General features: G+C 37.0%; 1 protein-coding gene across 3 annotated transcripts in view; it reads left to right on the forward strand.

The window, feature by feature from the left end:
- LOC121508895 (microtubule-associated tumor suppressor 1 homolog) overlaps positions 1–23208 on the forward strand; it is a 129248-nt gene that overhangs the window by 17802 nt on the left and 88238 nt on the right. Inside the window, exon 2 of one of the 3 annotated variants that reach the window (XM_041786028.1) lies at positions 9509–9628. The exons of 1 other annotated variant lie outside the window; for it this stretch is intronic. The gene's annotated coding sequence lies outside the window, so the exon portion shown is untranslated. Of the gene's footprint in view, positions 1–9508; positions 9629–12428; positions 12620–23208 lie in introns of those variants that run through there. One more of the 3 variants, XM_041786027.1, reaches the window with a different exon arrangement.

Genomic DNA, 23208 nt, shown 5'->3' on the forward strand with positions numbered 1-23208 from the left:
TGTTGACACTAAATCACTTTAGTAAGCCTTTGGAAAAATCATGTTTTTGCTATTATTGTTACTGTACTGGAAGTTCCACTTCCATTCATAGCTACAGTAGACCCCCAGGAATAATGTGGTATCCACCTTATTTACTTATCTACAGCTTATAATACAAACAATGTGAACATGTGATAACAAAAATATAAATATTTACAAATTCCAGAAGAATTCCTATTGAAACAACTGTCGTTCTTTGTTAGCATCTATAGTTAGTTGCTGTACTAGAATACATGTATTTAATGTAGCCTACTTCCGTTTTGGCACCGGAAGTTTCGCCCATATTCACATTTGCAGTAGCGGCCCCAGGAATAAGGGGATAGTGTGGTGGTGGACTGTGGTGGTCCTGGGCACTACCTGTTGGCTCCAGCACCTCCTAAATGCACAATGGGGATATGTGCACGTCAGTGTCATGGCACTAAAGATTTAATAGCTCACTTGATTTTTGCAGGATGCCACAAAGCTCAAGATTCAGAGAGGACAGTTGGAGGGCTGCTCAGAGGACATAAAGGGCTTCTCTCCTGTTTCGACAAAAAAGAAGACAACCTCTTTTGCCTTGTTGAAACATTCTTGCCAGATGGGGTACCAGTGGAAAGCCTGCCCCATGTATTGTTTTTGTAGTAAGTGGATCTCAGAAACACTTTAAAGACTCATTTGGATGGTAATGGATGATTTGCTTGTAATTCTTTTCTACTTTTATCATCCTCCCAGGAGCCTCTTGCTAGGCTTCAAGGCAGCTCATGCTATGCATTGACCAGCATTGGGATCCACTCAGGAGTTCCTACAGAGGTAATAATTTTTCCTCTTTAGAGGTAGTTATATGGTATAGTGTAATGCTGGCAAAATGTTTTATTTCCTTCCAGCCGTGTGCATCATATGATACAATATCAGTTATTTTTATAACTGTGTTATTGTCACCTGTAACAACTGCTATCCTGAGGAAGACGGTTCAGGACAATAAGAGCCAAAACTAACAGACTGAAAAACAGCACATATCCCAGAGCAGTTGCAATAATAAACTAGAAAAGCACTCAGAGAGCGCAGACCTCCGCCATTAGCCCTATCTCCCAATAGTGAAGAGTCCTTTAAAAATTCCTAGATCCAGACGATGATCTGGATCAGTCCCAAAATCAAATCAGTTCTTCCTTTTGCCATTTCTGACATTCCCTGAAAATTTCATCAGAATCTATCCATAACTTTTTGGGTTATGTTGCCAACAAACAAACCCTGCCGATCACATAACCTCCTTGGCAGAGGTAATAATAATTGCACTGAATGGAACTGTGCAAAATTTCGTTGTACTTGTGTACAATGACAATAAAGATTCTGGTTCAGATTTTTAGGTTTGATAGTATCCAAATTTTCAAATTTAAAAAACAAAAAAGAAATAGATGTGCAGCATTTTTTTCTAAACCAAAACTGTTGTGAGCAGAAAAAGCGCAAGGGCAAGCAAGATGACTTACAGAGCTGTGGGATCAACACACACTCTAAGTGGAGAGGGTAGCACCAGTCACAGCTTAGTGTTGATTTTAGAAGAACATATAAACACAGCAACACCCGTCTGATAACTGCTTAACAGCTGGATCACTCTACATGTATGTCTGCATTTTGTGTCTGCTGTAGCTTCTGCCACAAAACACAAGGGATGTGACAAGACATTCAGCTCACGGGACAAGAAGAGATTGGGTCCCCTCCTTTTTTGAGTGAATTCAAAAATTGGATAGTACTTTGCAATCAGTGCATACATAAGTGTTCAAAACTTCTAAGTTGACATGATTTGGTGCTTTACCTTGTCTTTCTATTTTTCCTTACTCTTTTTTAAGGTCCTGTTTCTTCTGCTAGTGGTGACTAGGACTCCATTACTTCATACTGTCTCCGGTATTCCACTCTTCTAAAAAGACGCCAGTTATCAAGGAAAAATAATGGTAAGCCTTGCACAGCATTTGTACATACCTCAATAAATTCTTTAGATTAATCTTTCTTTAAGCAACATGAAGCCATTTTATGTTTATTTTATGTAGTTTACACCAAGCACTGCATTAATCTGGTCATGTAGAAATACCCAGAATACTGCCATGCCACTGCTTTGTCCAGCTTGTTCTCAGTGTTCTGATGATCACACCATATGGGGGCCAATACAGTTTTCTGTGTGAGTCATATGTTTTCATTATGATTGATTTAAAATTCAGCACCCATCATCTTTGTTACAGCAAAATCCTTTTGTACCCCAAAGCATTTAGGGTAAGTGTACCCATTAGGCCCACCAAAATCTAAGTTCACATATTTTTCATAGATACTAAGATGGTTTATAAACATGATCATTTGTAAGAATGAAGGATTAATCCCTCATTTGAAGGTATATTTATTTACTTATGCATATTTTAGAGAACAAATTAAAGAAATGTTATGAATAAAGTCAAAAGTCTGGCATGGGCTTAATTGGTACCTAAGTACCATTTAAGCCCACGTGTGTTCCAAATAAGCCCACAACCACGTTTATTGACAGAAATTTTAAAAATTATTACATTTTTCAAGTAGTAAACATATATTAATTCAGTAACATGTTATACATGTTAAACACAATTTATTTTTTGAACTTGGATTTAATGTTTGGCTTGTAACAATGGACCACCACAAACATGACTAAGTAGGCCTAAACCTAATTTTCATTGGCTTCAGTATTTAACATTTCATTGAACATTTTATTTAATATTGACAAAATTTGATTCAATATTGACAAAATAAAAAAAATGTGTTTGTTTTTAAAAGTATTAAATGACATTACAGTGAATCAACAATATCTTATTGAACTTGGATTTAATGTTTGGCTGTAACAATGATGATTTTAGGACAGTTGCTGTAATTCCTCTTTTTGTTGGCATTTTCTCACTATAAACAAATAATTATGCAAAATTAACTGACATAACAATTCTTCTGGTCAGTGTGTGATCTGTGATGTACTCGTGTTAATGAAGTTAGTATAACAACATCCAACACAGGATTACAGCGAAAAGCTATCAAACCTCAAAATTTCATTTTTTTCTATTGAAACACATCAGATGGGCTTAAATGGAACACACTGGGCTTAAATGGTACTACAGTGACTACCAGGGAAATGAAGATAATATGTTCTCACCAAAGTTAAACAAATGTTTAAAGAAATGCCTGTAGGCTAAATATGCTGCAAAACTTGCCATCACAGTTATTCCTCTTCTGCCAAACTTTCTGAATTATCAAGGAATTCTTGTTCAAAGTTTTATGTAAGATTTATGTAAAATGAATCAGAAAACACTTAGTTTGTGTACTTATCATTTTTAATCATTAAGCAGTGTATCTATCAGTAGGGCTACATGTATTGACTAGTGATTAGCTTGCTACGCTAGCTAGCATGACTCATCTTTTCACATAAAACTAAATAGTAAGAAATTACAAAAAAAATACCTGTTTATACACAAAAAAACAAATCAATAATCTCTCAAATTACATAATGTGAATGTACTTAACAAGTCAGTGGCTGAAAATGGTTGAAAAGAGGTTCTTTCTGAGGGGTCCCAAAACACCAAAGTTTTGAGGCGACTTTATCTGAGCCTCCTTGAGACTGCACAAATGTAGGCGGGCCTTTTTCAATATCTACAAATGTGATTGGTGTCAAACAAAAACTGACATATAATTAAGAAATTGTGTGATTGGACAAAATAATGTATAGCATAAGACAGGCCCCTCTTCTTTTTTTTTTTTAAATTGACTTCAAAGTCGCAAGTGGGCTTAAATGGTGCCTGGGCTTAATGGGTAGGCTTACCCTAATACAATACAATAATAACTTTATTCAGCCCCGAAGGGAAATTATATAGAAATTATATATAAAATTATATATTATATTGACATGTAAAAGCAAATTCTATATTTATTTGGGTGGTCTTACAGGTAAATATATAAATAAAGAGCATAGTTTGCAAATATTTATCTTGTGGTTCAACTACCTAAAATCACAATATAACCCTTATGAATGGTTCATACCAAGGTCTTTTGCTAACACTTGTGGTTTGGGCTATGGTGTGTAGCTTTAAACCAGTGTTAATTTAAATCGACTAAAACTATGACTAAAAATGTTCATCGACAGCTTTGTTTTCCATGACAAAAACTAGACTAACAAAAATAGATCTGTGATGACTAAAACTGACAAAAACTAAGTTTAGTTTTTGACTAGAATGTAATGTAGTTTTCGTCGGACATTCAAAATCCATGATATCTCTCCACTGTGGGTAATTCTGTCAAAAAACAATGCAGCTGTAGCTCTTCTGTCTCTCAGCTGTAGAAAGCAGGGACCCCAGGTTTGGCAGGGTGCAGAGAACATCCTACTATGACTTGGTACCAGATTTAAGCAAGACAATAAATGCTTGGACTAAAAGTAAAACCTAAAATGTGAGGACTTTTATGGACTAAAACTAAATGGACAGAAATTACTAAAATGTGACTGAAACTACAATTCATTTCACTTAAAGACTAAAACTAAGACTAAAATTAAAAATATCTGCCAAAATTAAAACTGCTTTAAATAATGACATCAATTCAAATTTATGTTTAGTTTTTACAGCAATAGCTATGTCACTTTTTTGTGTGGGTCCATATCTTCTTGGATATGTGAAGGAGGGGGGAGCTCAGTGGATACAAGCCTGGGCACCACAGCTCTAAACTATAAAGGAAAAGCAAATTGCAATTAATATGTCATAACTGTCTCATTATAATCAATAACGGAAAAAGTAATTGGCTGTTGTTAGGTGATTGCTGACTTAATAGCTGGCACTTGTGGGTACATTTGCGTTTCTTCACCATATTCTATTATAGAAGCGATCTGTATGTACTGTACACACTGTTTATTTTATTCTGTTGTGCTGATTGTAAGCATGGCTTATTAGAGCCTAGTTTTCTCAAATTTACATCTGTGTAGGCATTAAACTGAAGCACTGAATCACTCTAACTTTGTTTTGTATATGTACTTCCTGCAGAGAGGATGGAGCCAGTCCAAAGTAGAACACCTGATGAACTGTGCTCAAGTCTTCAAGAAGATGAAGTTTCTTGGCCACGTGAAGCTTCCCAAGTGGAAGGCCTTCTTCAGTCAAGACTGGACTCATTACTCTTGAATCATTTAGGGGCAAATGACTTTGTTTCATCTTCATGCATTACACCAAGGACTACCTGTCGTACATATGGACACAAGCTTTTTTTTTCCAAGATCTAAACTGCTTTGTGAGTATACAGACAAGTTATCACATGTGTTGAAAGGTTTTTTATTGCAAACATATAACTGCAGAGTTTCTTATTGTTTATCAGAGAGCTTGAATCTTTTGTTAAAAGTAGGAGTATTAGGGCACTACTGCAAAAATCTAGCAAATTAACTGAAATTTCACATGTTTTGTACTGTATTTTTTACAGTAAATTTCTGGCAACCACAGCTGCTGGTAATTTACAGTAAAATTTAAAGTAAGGCAGTATTAAGCTACTACTGTAAAATCTGCAAACATCAGCTGTAATTTCTCATGTTTTGTCCTGTATTTTTTACAGTAAATTTCTGGTAACCACAGCTGCCAGTAATTTACTGTAAAATTTAAAGTTGGGCAGTATTTTGCTACTACCGTAAAATCTGCAAATATCAGCTGTAATTTCTCATGTTTTGTACTGTATTTTTTACGGTAAATTGCTGGTAACCACAGCTGCCAGTAATTTACTGTAAAATTTAAGTAGTTATAATAAAATACCGTTTAACATTATACGGGTCTACTGTTTTTATTACTGAGATAGATTGTATTTAGGTTTACAGGATTTCTGGTGTTTTTACAGTAATTTACCGTAAACAGGTTCGTTTCATTATCGTTATTTTTACAGCCAATCCCTGTAGAAAATGTTGTAATAGAGCTGTAACTTCTACATCAAATTACAGTAAGTTGTACAGCAAATTACTGTAAATATGGTTACAGTATAACTGTTATTTTTACAGCAAATCCTTGTATAAATGGTTACAATATTGTATTTTTTTTAACAGAAATTTACAGTTTAAAAAAAACAGGTTTGAACTGTAATATTTACAGTTGTAGAATGAAAACACCGTTTTTTCTCATACATTCTCACCGTAATTTTTACAGTAAATCTCTGGTAACCACAGCTGCCAGCGTTTTACCGTAAATTTAACGGAATTTTTTTTACAGTGTACAGAACAAATCAAACATAAAATCAAAGATTATTGTACAGATGGTTCTGTGTTTTTAATGTTTTGCATGGTGGTGTGGTGGCTTGTCAGGTTGTTTAGCTTCATGGCAGACTCTGACAAATTGGGAGAAAAAAATCAATTCTTCGATGCTTTGGGATGTGGAGGTTGAAGATTCGGATATGATTTATAAGTATCCAATAATTGATCATTGATAATTTAGATATCTAATACTGTGGAATAGCAGAAAAAAAAAGGTGGAACTCTGACACCCAGTGCTTAATAACCCGATTTAGATAACCAGTTCATCTGTTGAAAAGGACATTTTTGTGTTTGTAATTTCTGATATGTTACAAGGAAAGAATGCTTCTACCTTTGGTTCTGCGCAATTGTAAATGTCCAGTTTATACACATCTCCCATTAGAGGACAGTGGAACCTTAATTTCTCTTTTTCTAAACACAAATGTAATGTTTTTGTTATGTTTGATGCAGTGAGAGCAACAGAAATGTAAAACAAAAACCAAATGCATCAACATGCATCAATAATCGATTAAGGATCGAATCATAGTCCTATGAATCTTAATCGAATAGAATCGTGAGATTCCTACCGCTAGTAAAAATTGGACCCAAAGTGAATCCTGGGCCACCACCTTTCCGCACTGTGCTCGAGGAGTGTGTCTAAAGATGAGAGATGAATGTTTACAGGGTACAAATGTAAAAGTTATGAACTTATCTTAAGTTTTGAATGAGAAATTTTAAAAAGTTGGGTTTGAGAAGGAGCTGAGTAGAAATGAGAATCTGTAATCTGTGCAAGGCTCATTTGTTTAGAAACTTGCTTTGAAATTCTTATTTCAAAATATTAGATTCAACCAGGTTTGGTTTCTAAATGACTGGCAGAAACATTGAAATCCTCTTCCTGTTATTGACATTAAAGTACGTTAAAGGTGAGACGGATATCTTTTCAATGCAGGAGAAATGGTGTGATTCCAGCCAGTGTGGTCACCATTGTTCAGTGTGTCACTCTCCCTTTCCCATATCATTGTGATGGACATGAAGTCATGTAGTTTTCTTTACTGGGCCAGTGGATTGCTCAATCAGCCGTGTTCATAGACCACAGTTATTTCCAAAGGGGAGCTTTAGCTGCAGGGTGTTAGTGGTGTGTGGTTGCCCACTTGAATTATGCAATCACTGTATTGAATCACAGTTTGGCTCCAGGAGAGTCATGTAAGTTTGTGTTCTGTGACCACAACATTACGCTGTAAAAAAAGGTGCAAATTGCACCATAAAATTATTACACCGCCTTATTTTATACAACCACGCCTTTATCTGTCATAAAAATGAGCTCCAACTTTTACCACTGAGATTTTGTAACACTGACAATCAGTCAGTACTTTACAACACAATAAAGCTCTATTACAACATAGCCCTAACATTTGATTGTTGATTAATGGCAGTGACTCAACCGTAACTTTACAGGAGGTTTCAGGTTTGTTGACTTTTTAAGATTTTTTTTATTTGAGCAGGTTGAATAAACCTATGTAGGGCCTTGAATTGCTATCCAAGTTGTCAATATTTCCAGTAGTTTGACATTTTTTAATGCCAAGTGTTTTAATGATTCATTGTGTTGCACATCCAACCTGTACCTCATTTCTGTGGTTCTGTTTTCATGGATTGGTGTTGCTACTCGCAGCGTTAGTGAGGCCGCTAGTGATGAGAATGAATGAGGGTGAATTAGCCATGAGCTAAGATACTAGTGGTGCCTCTTCAACAGCTTTTCTCCCTCATTTTGTCATGAACAGGCTTTAAATGACGGTGATATGCATTACAAATTAAATCTTGTGGTTAGATTAACATGACTACTCAGTTCAAGATGTGCTGTTAGTGGGTGAGTCACTTCTACAAACTCTTTTTGTGATCAACAGGAGCATATCTGCACATATCTATATATAATCAATATCTCAGAGATAAATATCTGCCTGTATTGGCTGCAATTGTTGGCTCTATGCACAGCTGTAAGTTGGTGGAGTTTTATGTTGGAATAAAAAACATCTATGACCCTTGAAGCCTTTTTCTTTGGTTATCGTCTTTCCTTAAACTTTAAAGTTTGTTTTAAGGACTGAAGTTTTAGGGCTGAATTGAATTTATATTCTGGCAGCAGTATCAGCTAAAATTGATTTATAACTATATCAGCATATTAGACTTGGGCAGAAATCCATCATTGTGCCTCTTAACTGATTTGACTTTTTTCTCTTTTAAAAATCAAAGATAACGGTTGTGATCAAAACTATAGAACCACAACTTGTTGTTTTGCAACACATCAGAATCACAATACAAATTGATTCATCACCCAAGAATCATGATAAAATTGAATCAGGACTAAAGCTGATTGGCCCAGCCTACATTTAGCACCTAATTCCTCTCACAGCCTAAAATAGACAACGTTGGTCCACACTGATGCTAAGCTAATGTCAGTAATAACAGTTAGTGACTGTTAATGATGCTAACACTGAAGGTAAACAGCCAAATAACTGCTTTGTGACTTTTTATTTGAATGGATTGTGGCATTGATTACAGAATAAAATCTAAGCTGTGCAATGCTAAATTCAAACTACACATCAAGCTGGTGCATAGAAAAATTACAACAATGTGAATTTGGATTAAGATTAATTTAGAATACAGTTAAATGCATACTGCTATTTACATAAAACCCTAATTAGGCTATATGTAAAGGCCGTTGTGGTCTTAGGTTTTTAGTGGTTTAATATGTCGTGGCCAACAATACACACATTTCGTCTAAACATAATGCAAAGATAATGCATTTCTGTGGGATCAAGTCAACTTTTCTGTAGGATGGGATCTCCTGGCAGCCTTGCAGCAGCAGGGAGTGACAGAATTAGTTCAGGAATCAGGGCCAGTGTGTCTCTACGTGTCTGTATCAGTGTTTGCTCTGTCCCTGAGTTTGAGACCATTTTGTCTGCTGAAGAAATGTTGTAAGAATATAATGAAAAGAATGTGCAGTCATTATTACATGAAAAGGATCAACAGTACCAGTCTAGTTCGGGTTAAAGCCTCTGCCAGTCCACTTTGTTATTGTTCAGTCTCCTGGCAGTACATATTGTAATCTTGCCTCGATTGTTTCTTGTATTAGCCTACCAGGCCCTCCCTCTCCTCCTCCTCCTATCGTCCTCTCCATCAGATTACATGGACTACTTTTCCATTACACTCATTGCCCCTTTTCTTCCTTCACCCCTCTCTTTTTCCCCTCAGACTTCTGCAGCCAATAACAAGGAGGGGTCTCAGTGCAGCTTAGCAACAGCCAACCTCTTTGGACGGAGCAGGACCAGCCTCTCCCTCTTCTCTGGGGGTGGAGGGTGGACCCTGACCGGGGTAAGGTTACCTGGAACACACCAGCTCTCTGTAAACACAGACCGACTCTACACTCCTACACTAGAAGTGGAGGAAGGTGTGTGTGTGTGTGTGTGTGTGTGTATCAACGTCACTCAAGTATTTAGGTCCCTCCTTAATGATTTCTTAAGAATGAAAAGTCAAATGTTGTAGTAATGGTATTGTAAACAGCCTTTAGAGCTCACTTTTTATTATATTGGACCTCTCAGCAGTCCTGTTTTGAATAAATTGACAAGCGGGGGTGTTGAGGGGGAGTAACTAAGTACATTTACTCAAATTACTGCATTTGAGTAGTTTTTCAGTCTGTACCTGTTTGAAATTTGTACTTCTTTTACCCGAGTAACTGTACTTTTACTTAATTACAATACTCTTATTTTTTCCACCTCTGACTACACGGTAGCAAAGCAGCTGTTGTAAACAGCAAGAACTTGAGTGCTGATAGCTCTGGTAAACATTTCAGAGTTGATTTTAACTCATTCTGAGGGAACTGGTCATGGGCGTTATTCGACAGTGTTGATCCACCAGCGTTAGTTTAAGTTTTGAAGTGCGACCCATTCGCAACATGAGTGAAGTTATCCACTGAGTTAAGAGTTTCCGCCTGTGACTTCAGGTATTCCACAGGGATGTATAATGAGTAAGAGTTACTATTAGATTGTATTTACTGTACAACTCCTGAGTAGCTTCTAAGTATTTACAGGAAACTTTAAAGTAAATATTTTACTTTTACTTGAGTAGATTCATAGACCCGTACTTTTACTTTTATTTAAGTAATTTTTAACCAGAATAACTGAACTTTTACTTTAGTACAATATGTACTTTTTCCACCTCTGATGACAAGTATAAGGAACATGAGCTTTAATGCAAACCACAGTAAGATTACCCCACAGTTAACAATACCTTTAAATCTTAATTAAAACAATTTGCCATTACTGCACTTTAATACCATTGTAAATAATGTCCAGACAGCATGCAAAATTGGTTTGTTTATGGAGGTGACTTTCAGAAACATCCACAGGTCAATTTGAGGTGTAAAAAAGAACTTTAAGGTACAAGGTGTTATCACTTACTGTCTCCTACTATTATGTCCACACCATAGCCATATACTGCACTGTTGTCAGAAAAGAAGAACTTACTCCTACAAGGTGGCTGTGGGACAGTTTTTCTTTGAACGTGATCGTTAAAAAGCCTTCCAGACCGGTGCCGTCGTGAACGACAAGAAGTTTCACAGTTTGTCAAAAGTTAAAACTTCTGAACCATAAACTGTGTCCTCTTACTTATTCTTCCTCTTGAAGCTAGCCGTTGTACCTTCAAATTGACACTATTGATGCCTTTGAATCCCTTGTGGCAGCACTTTCAGTGAGCCTGGAACCTCTGTGACTTCTGGGGACTCAAATGGTTAAATCCACACCAGTAAACCTAGTATTGAACGTCTGTTGTCCATTTTAATCAAATTACAGTCATTTATTATCACTAGCTCAATAATTCTGCTATATTGTTTACCCTTTGTGAGGGTCTGTCAGCCAATGGCAGGCTGTTTCGTAATCACGTGATGCTGCCTGAATAGAGCATAGAGAGGGATAGAGAGAGGCTGTGATGCAGCCCCTGTATTATTATTTAAATATTTAGGAGTACAACTCAATAATCAGCAGAAAAACAACTTTAGGGTCACAGAGATGCTGTACATTATGATTCTATTTGTTGAGCCATGTTCTGAGTCAAATAGATAGGTGTAAAATAATTTGCTAGTCTGCACAGTCAGCCCAGAAAGTTCCCAGTGGTATCAGATCAGTTCTCAGTACCAGTATAGCCACCCCCTTGGTATTGGAATCGTATCAGGAAGGAAAAAATGGTATTGGTACATCCCTAAGAAATTTACAGTGAGGAACATTTTCTGAAAATTGGTAGACCTCTACCCATCTTTACTTCTGAAAGACTCTGCCTCTCTAAAATGCTCCATTTATACCCAGTCATGTGACTGACCTGTTGCTTGTTATCCTTATTAGTTGTAAAATCCTCCTCCAGCTGTTTTTCAGTAGTACCTTTTCTCCAACCTTTTGTTCCCTGGCCCCAACTTTTTTTGATGTGCTGCTGCCATCAAATTCACAATGAGTTAGGCTATTTTACATGAGATGGTAAAATGTGTCAGTATTTAATGTTTTGTCTTTGTTCTGTCCTGAAGGAAATAAGGGTTCATGGGATTTGCCTTAACTTGCATTCTATTTTTTTATTTACATTTTACACACACCCCAACTTTTTTGGAATTGGGGTTGTAAAGCAACTAAACAGATGCCCTTGTTTGACTGCTTTGATCTTGATGTCCAATATTGGTATCATAGGACAGTATGTGTATGTGATAGGGAGCAATCTCATGGAGTAACCTTGTTAGCAGCATTTTAATCTCATCTTTTGATCTATTTGTTGTTTTTGAATGATAAGAAAGGCTTCCTCAAAGGCATCCTCACTTAATTTTATTGCAGTGGACCTTTAGTTTGTTCTATAGGAAACTATGTGTGTGTTTGTGATGGAATGTTATTTCCTTTCGCGTCATTGTGGGCAAGAAAAGCAGATTGCATTGACTACAACTGTCATGCTCTCTGTTTCTCGTTACTGCAGCACTGAGCAATGTGCTCGTGTTTCAGAACCAAAAAGGGAGGTGTACCCCCACCCCTACCCCCTTCTCTCCCTCCCCATCCCTCTTATGTCTCGTCCCTCCCTCTCTCCACCACCGTCACAGCCTGTGTCGTCCTCCCTCGCCTGAGCTCACTCTAACACGCAGCAGAGATGGGATAAGATACGACGCATGAACGTGCAGAGCATAGCAGTGCAGTGCTGGAGTGCGTGTGTGGTAGATCAAATATGTGTGTGAGGACAGCCATTCGAGCCAAGAGCATGCCAGTGTTAGGTGACGAGAGCAAGCAGAGGGAGCTTCCATGACTTTTCCTGGATGTTGTTTTTGCAGCAGTGCAGATAAAAGTAAGTAATGGCCCTGGCAACAGTTACACATGGTACAGCGTGTGTATATTTTCTACTTTATAGGTGTGTGTGCGTGTGTGCAGCATGGGGCATAGATCTCCTGGAAAAGGAGTGTACTTTGAGTTATTGACTGGTGCAAAATAAGTCAATCATTGAACATTCATTGGTGTCATGGTTGATTATTTGCAGCAAGCTGGCTTAAAGCACATAAACATTACTTTTATAGCAAAGACCATAGTCATAACTCATTTAAACTATAGTGATTGCTTTTCTAAATGTGGCTAAGTAGAATGCTTGATTTTCTAGTTTCATTTTTATACTAACATTTTACTTGTAGGGCAAATTTCTGCACATTTTGTCTTATTTTAAAAGTTTTGATCAAAAGAACAATGAGGTAAAGATGCTGTTGCAAAACTCGATGTACAAAGCAGTCGTGGGGTCTTTCCTCTGATGGTAGGTTTGATGGTTTCCAGATGCTATGTTAGATGATTGCACATGAAACTAAATCCCTTCACATTGTATGCACAATGTACAGACAGAGCATTGTTTCACTGAGCAGCATGAAGTGTTTAAGCATTTGTCTTAGTTTAAAAACTGCCTGTAGAATGAAAGTTAAATTTACAGAAGAGCAGAGAGAAAGTCAAGAACTGACAGTTTTAGCTGCAAAAGTATGGCTGAAAAAGTTAGTGATTAATTAAAGTTCCCCTGAATATTGTTCTATAAAAGACTAACATAAGAATGTTTTAGGATGGTTTTATTTTATTTCATGCTTCAGAACTTAAGAGTGGTTCTAGGCCTCATCCGCATCTGGGCGGGTATTTTTGGACCAAAGATTTCCCCTTTAAAATGATAATCCCTTCCACACGTTATATTTTTGAAAACATCTTTGTCCATATAAAAATGCAAAAATCTGCTGTTATGAGCTGTAAGGAGCATGCCATGTCAACATTAGTCTGGTATTCTGATGATGCAGAGTTGATTCTGTCTTCTAAAACTCCGACTACCTTTTTTCCATGAGGACTAGACTAAGACTAGCTAAAAATAGATCTTTGATGATAATAACTCAGATGAAATGTAAGTTTAGAGCTCCTGAAGGAGACTAAAATTACACTAAAATGTAATTTAGTTTTCGTCAGACATTCAAAGTCCAGGATTTGAGAGAGCACGAGCCGTTAGGTTGAATCTGCCGGGTTTCTGCCTTTCAGCTGTAGAAAGCAGGATGCATAGAGGACACAGGTAGGAACTGGCATCTGATTCAGGCAGAAAAAAAATGTTTTGGCCAGAAGATTTGACTAAAATGTAATCACTTCTCATTGACTAAAACTAGACTAAAATGTTATCTAGTTTTCAGCAAAAAAAATTAGACTTAAACTATGAAAGATGGCTGTGACTAAAATGTGACTGAAGCTTAAAAACACTTAGATTTACTCTAATTTGTTGGATTTAACTTGGCTGCCAAAACCTAGACTGCTCTGATGATCTGAAGATGGTATTTTTCAATGCTGGCCCCCAAACCTAAACCAGGTCTCTACAAAACTTTATTAGCAGGTTTTGTATCCTCAAAGTGTTGTGTGAAGCAGCGATAACCTCTGTAGTCCATTCAAGCATCTCTGTTTATCAATATAGTGGGAGAGCAACAGTTTGGACATGCTTACACATATACAAAGTCCAGTTAGCCACGTTAACACCAGTACAAGTTTAGCACCCGCCAATACAATGTCAATGAAGGGGATAACATCCCACATCAGTGAGAAACCAGTGCACAGTGTGAAGTTTCAAGCCCAGATGATGTTTCCCACATCCTCACTGTAATGCTGTAAACTGAGTTTCTAAAAATCTTCTTAGACTGTAGAAACATTTGGATTTAGCCATAGTGATTTCAGTTGTCTGGTTACTGACCGAAGCTTTTGAGTCCAAGCTGCACCATGTCAAACTAACTTTAGATCAACGTTGTAGACAAATGTGAAGCTGAGGCAGGTCTTAAGCCTCCTGACGAACGGCGACAACATGCTAGGTTGTAGCTAAATTAGCCATTCCCATAATTATATTATAAACCAATATGGACAAGTGTGTGCCAATAAAGACGTTACCTATTCCTACCACCATTGGTTTTTTGACCTGTCTGTAAGCATGTTTATTGCTGTTGTGAAAAATGGACATTTTAACATGGAGTGTGTATGTGCGTTCTGCAGCTAGTCTCTAGTGGACACTTGAGGAACTGCAGTTTTTTTGCACTACCTCAATGGTTTGTTTTTTAACCATGGAGGTTGATGCTTGGGGGTAACGCCAATCCCTAGTCCTGACCGAACACACTCAGCATAGTCACAGCTAGCTGAGCTAGACACACTAGACTGCTCTGCTAGTTATTTTAGCTAATTCTGTTCAACCAGGAACAAACAGTAATATAATGCAAGCAGCAGTTATGCTATTCAAGCAATTTGCTTCCATTGTCAAGGCCACGCTAGCAACACTATCATTTGCTTTTATATTAAAGCAGCATAATCTGCTCTAGTTCTAAAGACTGAATAATTTGTTTAAATTTAGATTAATATGGCCTTCTACATTTTTCAAAGTACAGTACTTGAAATGTGTCAAAATACCAGTTTAATAAATTTTTATTGCTGAAATGTTATGCTCTATACATTGTGCAAATTTTCAAGTGCAGTGTTTTAGAATGATTTGCAAAAATCCTACTTTTCTTTTCTTTTTATGTATATATAATTGTTTGTTTGTTTTTTGTTTTTTTTTCCAAAATTGTTTAGCCCTACTAGTTTTCCTTTTTCCTTATTTTTTTCAAAATTTCACTTCATTCTTCTTTGGTTCTTTAATTTAAAAACTTCTTTTTTTTCCCAGGAATAATGTTTGGTTGAGACTTGTTTGATGGGACCCCATCCAGGGGTTTCCTACTGTCGTTGCTATTTTTGCATATTTTTAACTTTGTAAAGTTTGTTTAAAGCCCTTTTTAGCCCCTCCTGGCCTGGGACGCCAACTACGTAGTTTTCTGCCTTGCCTTTTTCAGAGCAACACTGCTTTGTATAGTAATCCTTAATGAGCTTCAGATTTGTCACAATCCTAAGTTACCTGCTGCTAGATGGGCTAGCTTGAATATTTAGTAGGTGCCTCAGCTATGTAATGAAGCTAACCGTCAAAAGTGATGGATAAACAACACCAGAAGATGATATAAGCCTGTGCTGATGAAGTTCAGTTGTCAGAGTTGAAGCGTTGCTGTTCCCAGAGGAGGCTCAGTCTGTATAAACAGGATCATACAGCTGTGATTCATCCCACAGGTCTCACAGAGAGAGAGTGAGCCTGCTTGGAGCGGTTTTTAAAACTTTGAGACACTGATGAGGACTTTTTAAAGCCCCAGAGTCTGGTGGGTCTGAGCAGTATGAATGAGACTGCTTATTGCAGGATTTTTGGTTCATGAAGTAAAAATGACTGCAGCTCAGACTGTGGGAACATTTCTGCCCATGTATGGACAGATCACATGGTCTGATCCAGTTCTGTATTTCTGTTTATCCCCTCTCACGTGCCTTACTGCTGCACTTTTTAAAGAGCAGTAACTTACAGGACTAGTTTTTAAATAAAAACAAAACACACCTGTGCCAAAGTAAGCTTATTACTTTGTTCCAAATGTTTAACATACTTTGGGTTCTTACATAATAGGTTTGATAAGTTTATTTATAGAGCACCATTCATATGTGAGGCTATGCTACAGAGTTAAAAAAAAGAGCATTTATAACACAGAGAGGCATATTGAGCAAAAGTAAGGCATTTTAAATATATGAAAATAAATAAACTTAAAGCAGCAGTAGGAAAATGAATTGAGAGAATTCAAATTTTTTTAAAGTGGACTTTTAATGACTTGCAATCTGCTTTTCGTGCCTTATGTTACTGTTATAGTTCTCAGAAGTCCCTGACTGATAGATGCCGATTCACCTGCCCATCTTGTCCAAATAAAATGGATTATGTATAGAATACACATGAAGATTTAAGCTCCCAGTTTGCTCCAGTAAGCCCTACACTGTACCCTCCATGTGGCTAAACTGACCTATAGTCTTTAAATCACAACATCAATTTAAACTGAAATGTTTCTATCATGCTATAATTAATGGCTTATCTTTATTTCCTGTCATTCTATATTCTAGCAGGTCAGCCATGAAAGAAGCTGTAAAGATTGCAATGTAACCCTTCAGGGTAAATTACTCAATAGTGCTTAATTGAACCACTGGAATGCTGAAACATTCAAAGTGTCGAGTAACAATTTGAAAGATATAAAGAAACAAGATCTTTTCTGAGAACAAGAAAAGGCCATTATAAAGCTTTCTTAAAAGCTGAACTCCCTTGACAAAAAACAGAACAAACAAAAAAAACATGAATTTGACTGGACAGAATGCAGGAGTCACTGTTTCATTAGATGTTATTAAGGGTCTTAAAAAAAACCCTGTACAGCACAGCTATACAAAGACTAACAGACCAAGGCTGCAGTTGACCACAGTCCCTTGTTTTGCTTGATAAGTTTTTTTAATGGAGTCTAGTGGCTTTTAAGAAAATGATCCAACTGTTTCTAGTATAATTAGAATTATCTTACCCTTTTAAGTAAGTCTAACTCTGTAGGGATCCTTCCCTGAACATTGTCAGATGCTTTTTTTGCAATGTTGATGGTATTTTTGTGTGAGTTGAAGGCTGCAAGGTAAAAAAAAGTCTGCACTTTAGCTGTCAAACAGTGGTAAACCAGTGCATCTTAATGAAAAAGCTGTCCTAGCAAAAAAAAGAAAAAAACAAAAGAAATTCTGGAGCAAACAGTTACTTTGACTGTTAATATCTGGGGCAAAACTTTTCTTTTTTTTCAGCTTTGCAGGACTCTCCCTCATAGCTAACAGAACAATGTATAAAGGCTACTTTTATGTAGTCCGCCCACATGTAATTGACAGTCTGTCATTTGTGGATCATATTTTAAATGCCATTCATACAGCTCACGTGATATCCCAAACTACAATACACAATCACAAAAGACAGTTTAATAGGAACAATGATAATTAAAGCATAATTATAGAAGATATACAAAAACACAGAAAAAATGCCCCTTAAAGCTTTAATTTACACACAAAAAATGCAATAGCACAACACTGATCAGGCAAACACAGCTCAGTGGCTCCTCTCAAATTTAGGTGATAAAAAGAATTCCCTCATGTCAAGGGGCGATTTTGGTAAATAAACTCCTGCAAAGAGACACTTTCTGGATTTTAACACAATACCAATGAGCCTTATGGTCTAAATCAAGATATAAAATTATCATTCAAATTATATATTTCTTGTAAATTGTGCTGTATGCAATTCATTTACTACTATTGTTTGTGTGTTGTGTTTTTTGGTATCACATGGTCAAATGTGCCTCCTAACGAGAGTTGCCATTCGTACATTTTTACATGCTGTTTGCTCTGAGGAAGACTCCTGAGGTCTGGAAACATCAGTATGTTTGCACCTTTTTAAAACTGCTGAATTGACTGTGGGCTCCATTTTAATAAATTAACTTTATTAATCCTAAAGGACACTTTTGTGCCAGGTTTCTCCAACATAGTGCAAAAAAGAGTAATGTAACAGTGCATTAAATTTCAGTAAAATACAAAGGAACCATGCTAATTTTCAGTCTGTCTCAAACTACATGATGTCCTTTATAGCTGCTAAGAGATTACATAACTGCTAATGAAGCTGCAGTCCTGTTAGTCCTCATCTACTGCCATGTTCTCAGGTATTGATCTGCAATGACAGTGATGCTGTTTAGGCGGGAACAGGGACATCTAGTAGGTTACATAATGGCTCAATCTATACCACTGTTTAACCTCGGGACCTGCTCTGATTGGCGTGGCTGCTATCCACTCAGCTCCACCCTGCACCTTCATTATAAGTCCCTCTATTAGGATCTGTCTCAGGACTGTAATGCTGCATTTTTCTGCTTCAGTAGTGACTCAGATAGTTTCACAAGGTTTTAAATGACACTAACTGGTGCTGGTCTTGTGTCATACCTGCTGTCTGTTGCTTTAAAGTTGTACTGTGGTATTCCTTTCAGATAATGCACTGACACTGGTATGATGCCAGTTTTTCTGCTGTGCTATCATCACTTTTGTGTCTGTGTTGAAGCACATTTGTCCTTTGCGTCATGCAAACACACACACATTGTCAGCAGTGTCACATTTCCTGATTTGACCTTGCTTGCAGTGTTTGTGTCACATCAGAGTAGAATATCAGATGCATGCACACAAATGACACACTAACATCTGCAGTGGCTGTAGGCAGGAAAATCCTGACGGCTGAATGACATAAGTGTGTTGTTATGTCACACACAGAAAAGCATTTGCAGTATCTTCTCTCAGAATGACTAAGCAGTCTGTTTATCTCCATGGCAACCACTTTTCCTGTGTTGGGGATGTCCTCTGTGTGATGCAGTGAGAGGATAATGTAGAGGCGGCCTCTCATTGTGTTAATAAGTAGCTGGTGTTGCTGTCGTGGGGTGTATTATGTCCTATGTGGATGCTGTAAGTGTGTGTGCTGCTGTAATGTGATGCAGTGGTGACGCTCTGCCAAGAGGGAAAGGTGAGCCTGCAGCCTCCTGCCTGTTAACAAGCTCCCTGATTGGCTGTTTGCCCAGCTGAAACAAAAACCATCAGCACAGAGCTGCAGGCTTTTTTTTTTCTACATCATGAATAAAAGAAAGCGGTTCAGATCAGAACCAGCTCAGCAGATACAGATCACTGGATTCTCTTCATAACACTAAAACAAGGAAATCGTTGCATCATTATTGGCTTTTTTTGCTGATGCTTTCTGTTGCCTGTGTAACATTAACTCAGTTATGTAAAAGCAACCTAAAGCAGTGGTTTTCAACTGGTCCAGCCATGGGAGCCACCACCTCCTTTTCACGAAATCGTGACCCAAATTTCTGAAATTCTTCAACCACTTAAATTCATTTAATGAAAAATGTTGCAGTTTGGACCCTAGATTGAACAAAAATGTGACTGAACAAAATGACTGGATGAAACTTTGTGAGGAAATGCATGAAATCAGTCTAAAATGATCCATATTTGAAATAAAATAAAGCCAGAAATGAGAACCCTTCACTAAGTGATGGAACATCGGTTAATCTGTGGAAATAATGAATAGGGGCCTATTTTTTTTTTCTTCCAGGTGTAACCACAGGTCTCTGTAAAACTTCACCGTAAACGGGATCATGGTTTAATCTGTAACGCTAGTGTTGACGTGAGCCTATTTAATGCTTCATTCATATGCTGATTTATGCTCCATATATAACTTCATAATAGGGTGTTCTTTTACTGGTTAGCAGTAAATAAGATGTCTGTTTTGGTGTCCAGGTAGGGTTGGGACTGAGCTGGACAGATTGTGATGTCACATGCAAAAGATCTATAGATCTGTACATTTCATACAGGCCTTGCAGCTTACTTTCATTAAAATACAATGCAAGGCAAGGGAAGTTTATTTGTATAGCACATTTCAGCAACAAGGCAATTCAAAGTGCTTCACACAGGTCATTAAAATACATTGACAAAGGGAAAAAGAAACACAAAGATAAAATCCAAAAGAGATAAAAACACACATAAAAAGTTTTTTAAAACAGCGAAAAAAAGGAAAAAAAAAGAAGAAAAAAGCTACAGTGCAGAGTTGGAGCAAAAATGGAAAAATTGAAAGGTAAAAAGTTTTTTAGTCAAAGGCAGCAGTGAACAGGTGAGTCTTCAACCTTGATTGAAAAGAACTCAAACACTCAGCAGACCTGATGTTTTCTGGGAGTTTGTTCCAGATATACGGAGCATAGTAACTGAATGCTGATTCTCCATGTTGTACACTATGCACACTATTCCTCTATCTTATGGTAAGTTTTGAATGTAGAAGGCATGTAACTTCTATTATGCACTGTAGGTTTCGGCTGATATTGGCTTTTTGTTCCCTTTATGTGTATTAGACTTTTCATACAATTTTGTTGAGCTATTTTAGTGCTTTTACTATTGTTTTAGTATCTCTTTGTTCCAGTTTCATTTTATTTTAATTTATTATTTCTTAAATTTCATTTTATATTACTTTGTCTTTACATTTTAACCTAGCCTCTAGTGTTTCCTCATTTTTGAATTTTTAAGGTGCCGTTTCCTCAGTACGCACCTTCCTGCTTTTACTGAATCCATTGCTTCATTAACTTGGTAAATGGATTTGACCTTGTATTGCGCTTTTCTAGTTGTCTGACTACTCAGTGTGCTTTATGATATACTTGCCGTGTGTGTGAGGTGACAGAGTCGTGAATTCTTTCTTTTTCTGCTTGTGTGTAAAGCTCTCTGTGCTACCTTGTTTTGTATGAAAAGTGCTATACAAATAAAGATTGACTGAATAATTGGCCAGTCCGATAATCGGTATGGCATAACTTGCTATACTGTTATCCTGCAGCATAATTGCGTTGCAAAGCTTTAATGCTGTTTTACTTCCCGGTGAGAACCTGGCACAGGTGATACATAACTTTATGATTTGATGCAAACATGTTTATTTCTGGTGTAGAGAGGACATTTAAATACGATGTCCTATACTCTCTTTTGGTGGACACCCAGGGAACTGCATTTGCATTAACTCGGCTTAATGTGTCCTCTAAAGTAGTTCCAAAGGATATCTAAAACCAAATACATTTAAGCTATTTAGTATCTTGTGGTGTTTCTTTGTTTCATCATAGCAGTAGTTTTTTTTTCATCTGATGAAAATCTAAGCTGCAAAAGTAGTGTTGTTTTTATTTAATATCAGAAAGCGTTATTGTGTGAAATGTTGCACGTGTTAGTGTTGGCTCTGAAGCTCGCATTGAAACCACATCTCTTCAGATCCTAACCCTGGGATCATAGATTACTCAGGCATTATTTAATCCCACTGCCATTGTGTCACTTCACATCCAGAGTGAGAAGAGATGGACCAAGCAGGGCTTCCCCCAAAGATTCACATTAGTAGAGACCAGAGTCAGGTCACATTGTGTCACTGAATGTCTCCAGTTTTTTAGCTCCTCCATTGAACTTAGAATAATACAGAACAAACAGCAATAATAATGTAACTTTACACGTAAAATCTCAATGATGAGATGTTAAATGTTTTGTTATTTTCCACAGTAACAAAAAGACTTGAATCTTGAAATCAAAGTTGTATGCAGCTCTTAAAACATTGTTTGTGGTAACCAGGAAATGATTTGTTGTTCATTCGTTATCTGAATAAGTAGAAGGATCTCTGGGTACTGGGCTGCTGTGCAAAGAGAAATATGTAGCATACAAGAAAACCAACAGAACTGTCTTTTAAGAATGTAAACTTGTAGATTCACTGAAAACTTCCTTGTGTCTTTTTGTAAAAAAAAAAAACGAAAAAACAAAAAAATTCTGCAGAGGTGTTAGACTGAACCTTCAGCAGGTTTCATAATGATTGTATGAAAACAAAGGAGGGCTCTGTTTGTCACCATGAGTAGCTTCTAGTGCTGTCAGCTGTGGCTGGCACAGTCTATTCTGAGGTTTATTGCTTTGTCACACTGAAAGTCTTCTCTATCTTATCAGGTCAGCAGACTGACTTTGATTAGTGTGGTGACAAAGACGAAGACACAGTGATAATCTGAGAAAAGGGGAAAAGCTGAGGACTTCAGTCAGAAAAAATCAAGAAGCAAAAAATATGTGGACCAGGAAGGGGATGGTCTGCATTAGCCCAAATAAAAGACAAATGACCAGCTTTTACTCAGGGTAGGGCTGCACGATTAATTAAATTTTTATTGTGATAATAATTTTGGCCAATCATGGTAAAAAAACAAAAAAAACAAAAAAAAACATGACAACAGGGATTTTGTAGGGAGTTGCCATAGCAGCCATTTTTTGCTGTTTTATATCTTGCAGATGCAAATCACCGCTAAACAGCAGTTCTTATTTTGATTATATTTTAAATATTTTTTACTCTTGATTTTTACTTTGATTTTTTTTCTTTATTTCCACTTGAATTATCTTGATCTTTTACCTTTTATTTTTTAAATGGTACTCAGTTTCAGAGAGGCAACCTTGAAAAACAGTAATCAGTCCTGGGGTGCTTTCACCTTTATTTTCAAGTATATTTTCACATAGAAGGAATTTGAATTTGCATTTTGGTGCACAAACATGGGGTAAAAATAGTAAGATGCTACAGAAATACTTCTACTGACCAAGAGCTTTGATAAATTTGTACAGAAATTGTAATTGTCATGCAGAATAAAAAATACAATAAAGATGCAGTGAGGGAACTGTTGAAATGTACAGGTATGTTAGTGCAAACATTAAAGAATAGAAATACACAGTTGTATAATTGGCAAAGTCCAGTCTATGTTGATGTACTGCATAATTTTGTTTAAATGTGCATTATTTTGGTGTCTGCTTTAGCGCTTGATGAGTGGGTTATCTGAGGGGAGGGCTGGAGTACTGTTCATGAGGATGATGCAGAGGGGAAGAATCTTTTTTGTGGCGTTAGGTTTTTGTCCTGATAGACTGCAGCCTTTTGCCAGCGGGAAGGACCTGAAAAAGTCCATGTCTGGGGTGAGAGGGGTCAGCCAT

This window comes from Cheilinus undulatus, linkage group 4, assembly GCF_018320785.1.
Source record: "Cheilinus undulatus linkage group 4, ASM1832078v1, whole genome shotgun sequence".
Classification (NCBI taxonomy): Eukaryota; Metazoa; Chordata; class Actinopteri; order Labriformes; family Labridae; genus Cheilinus; species Cheilinus undulatus.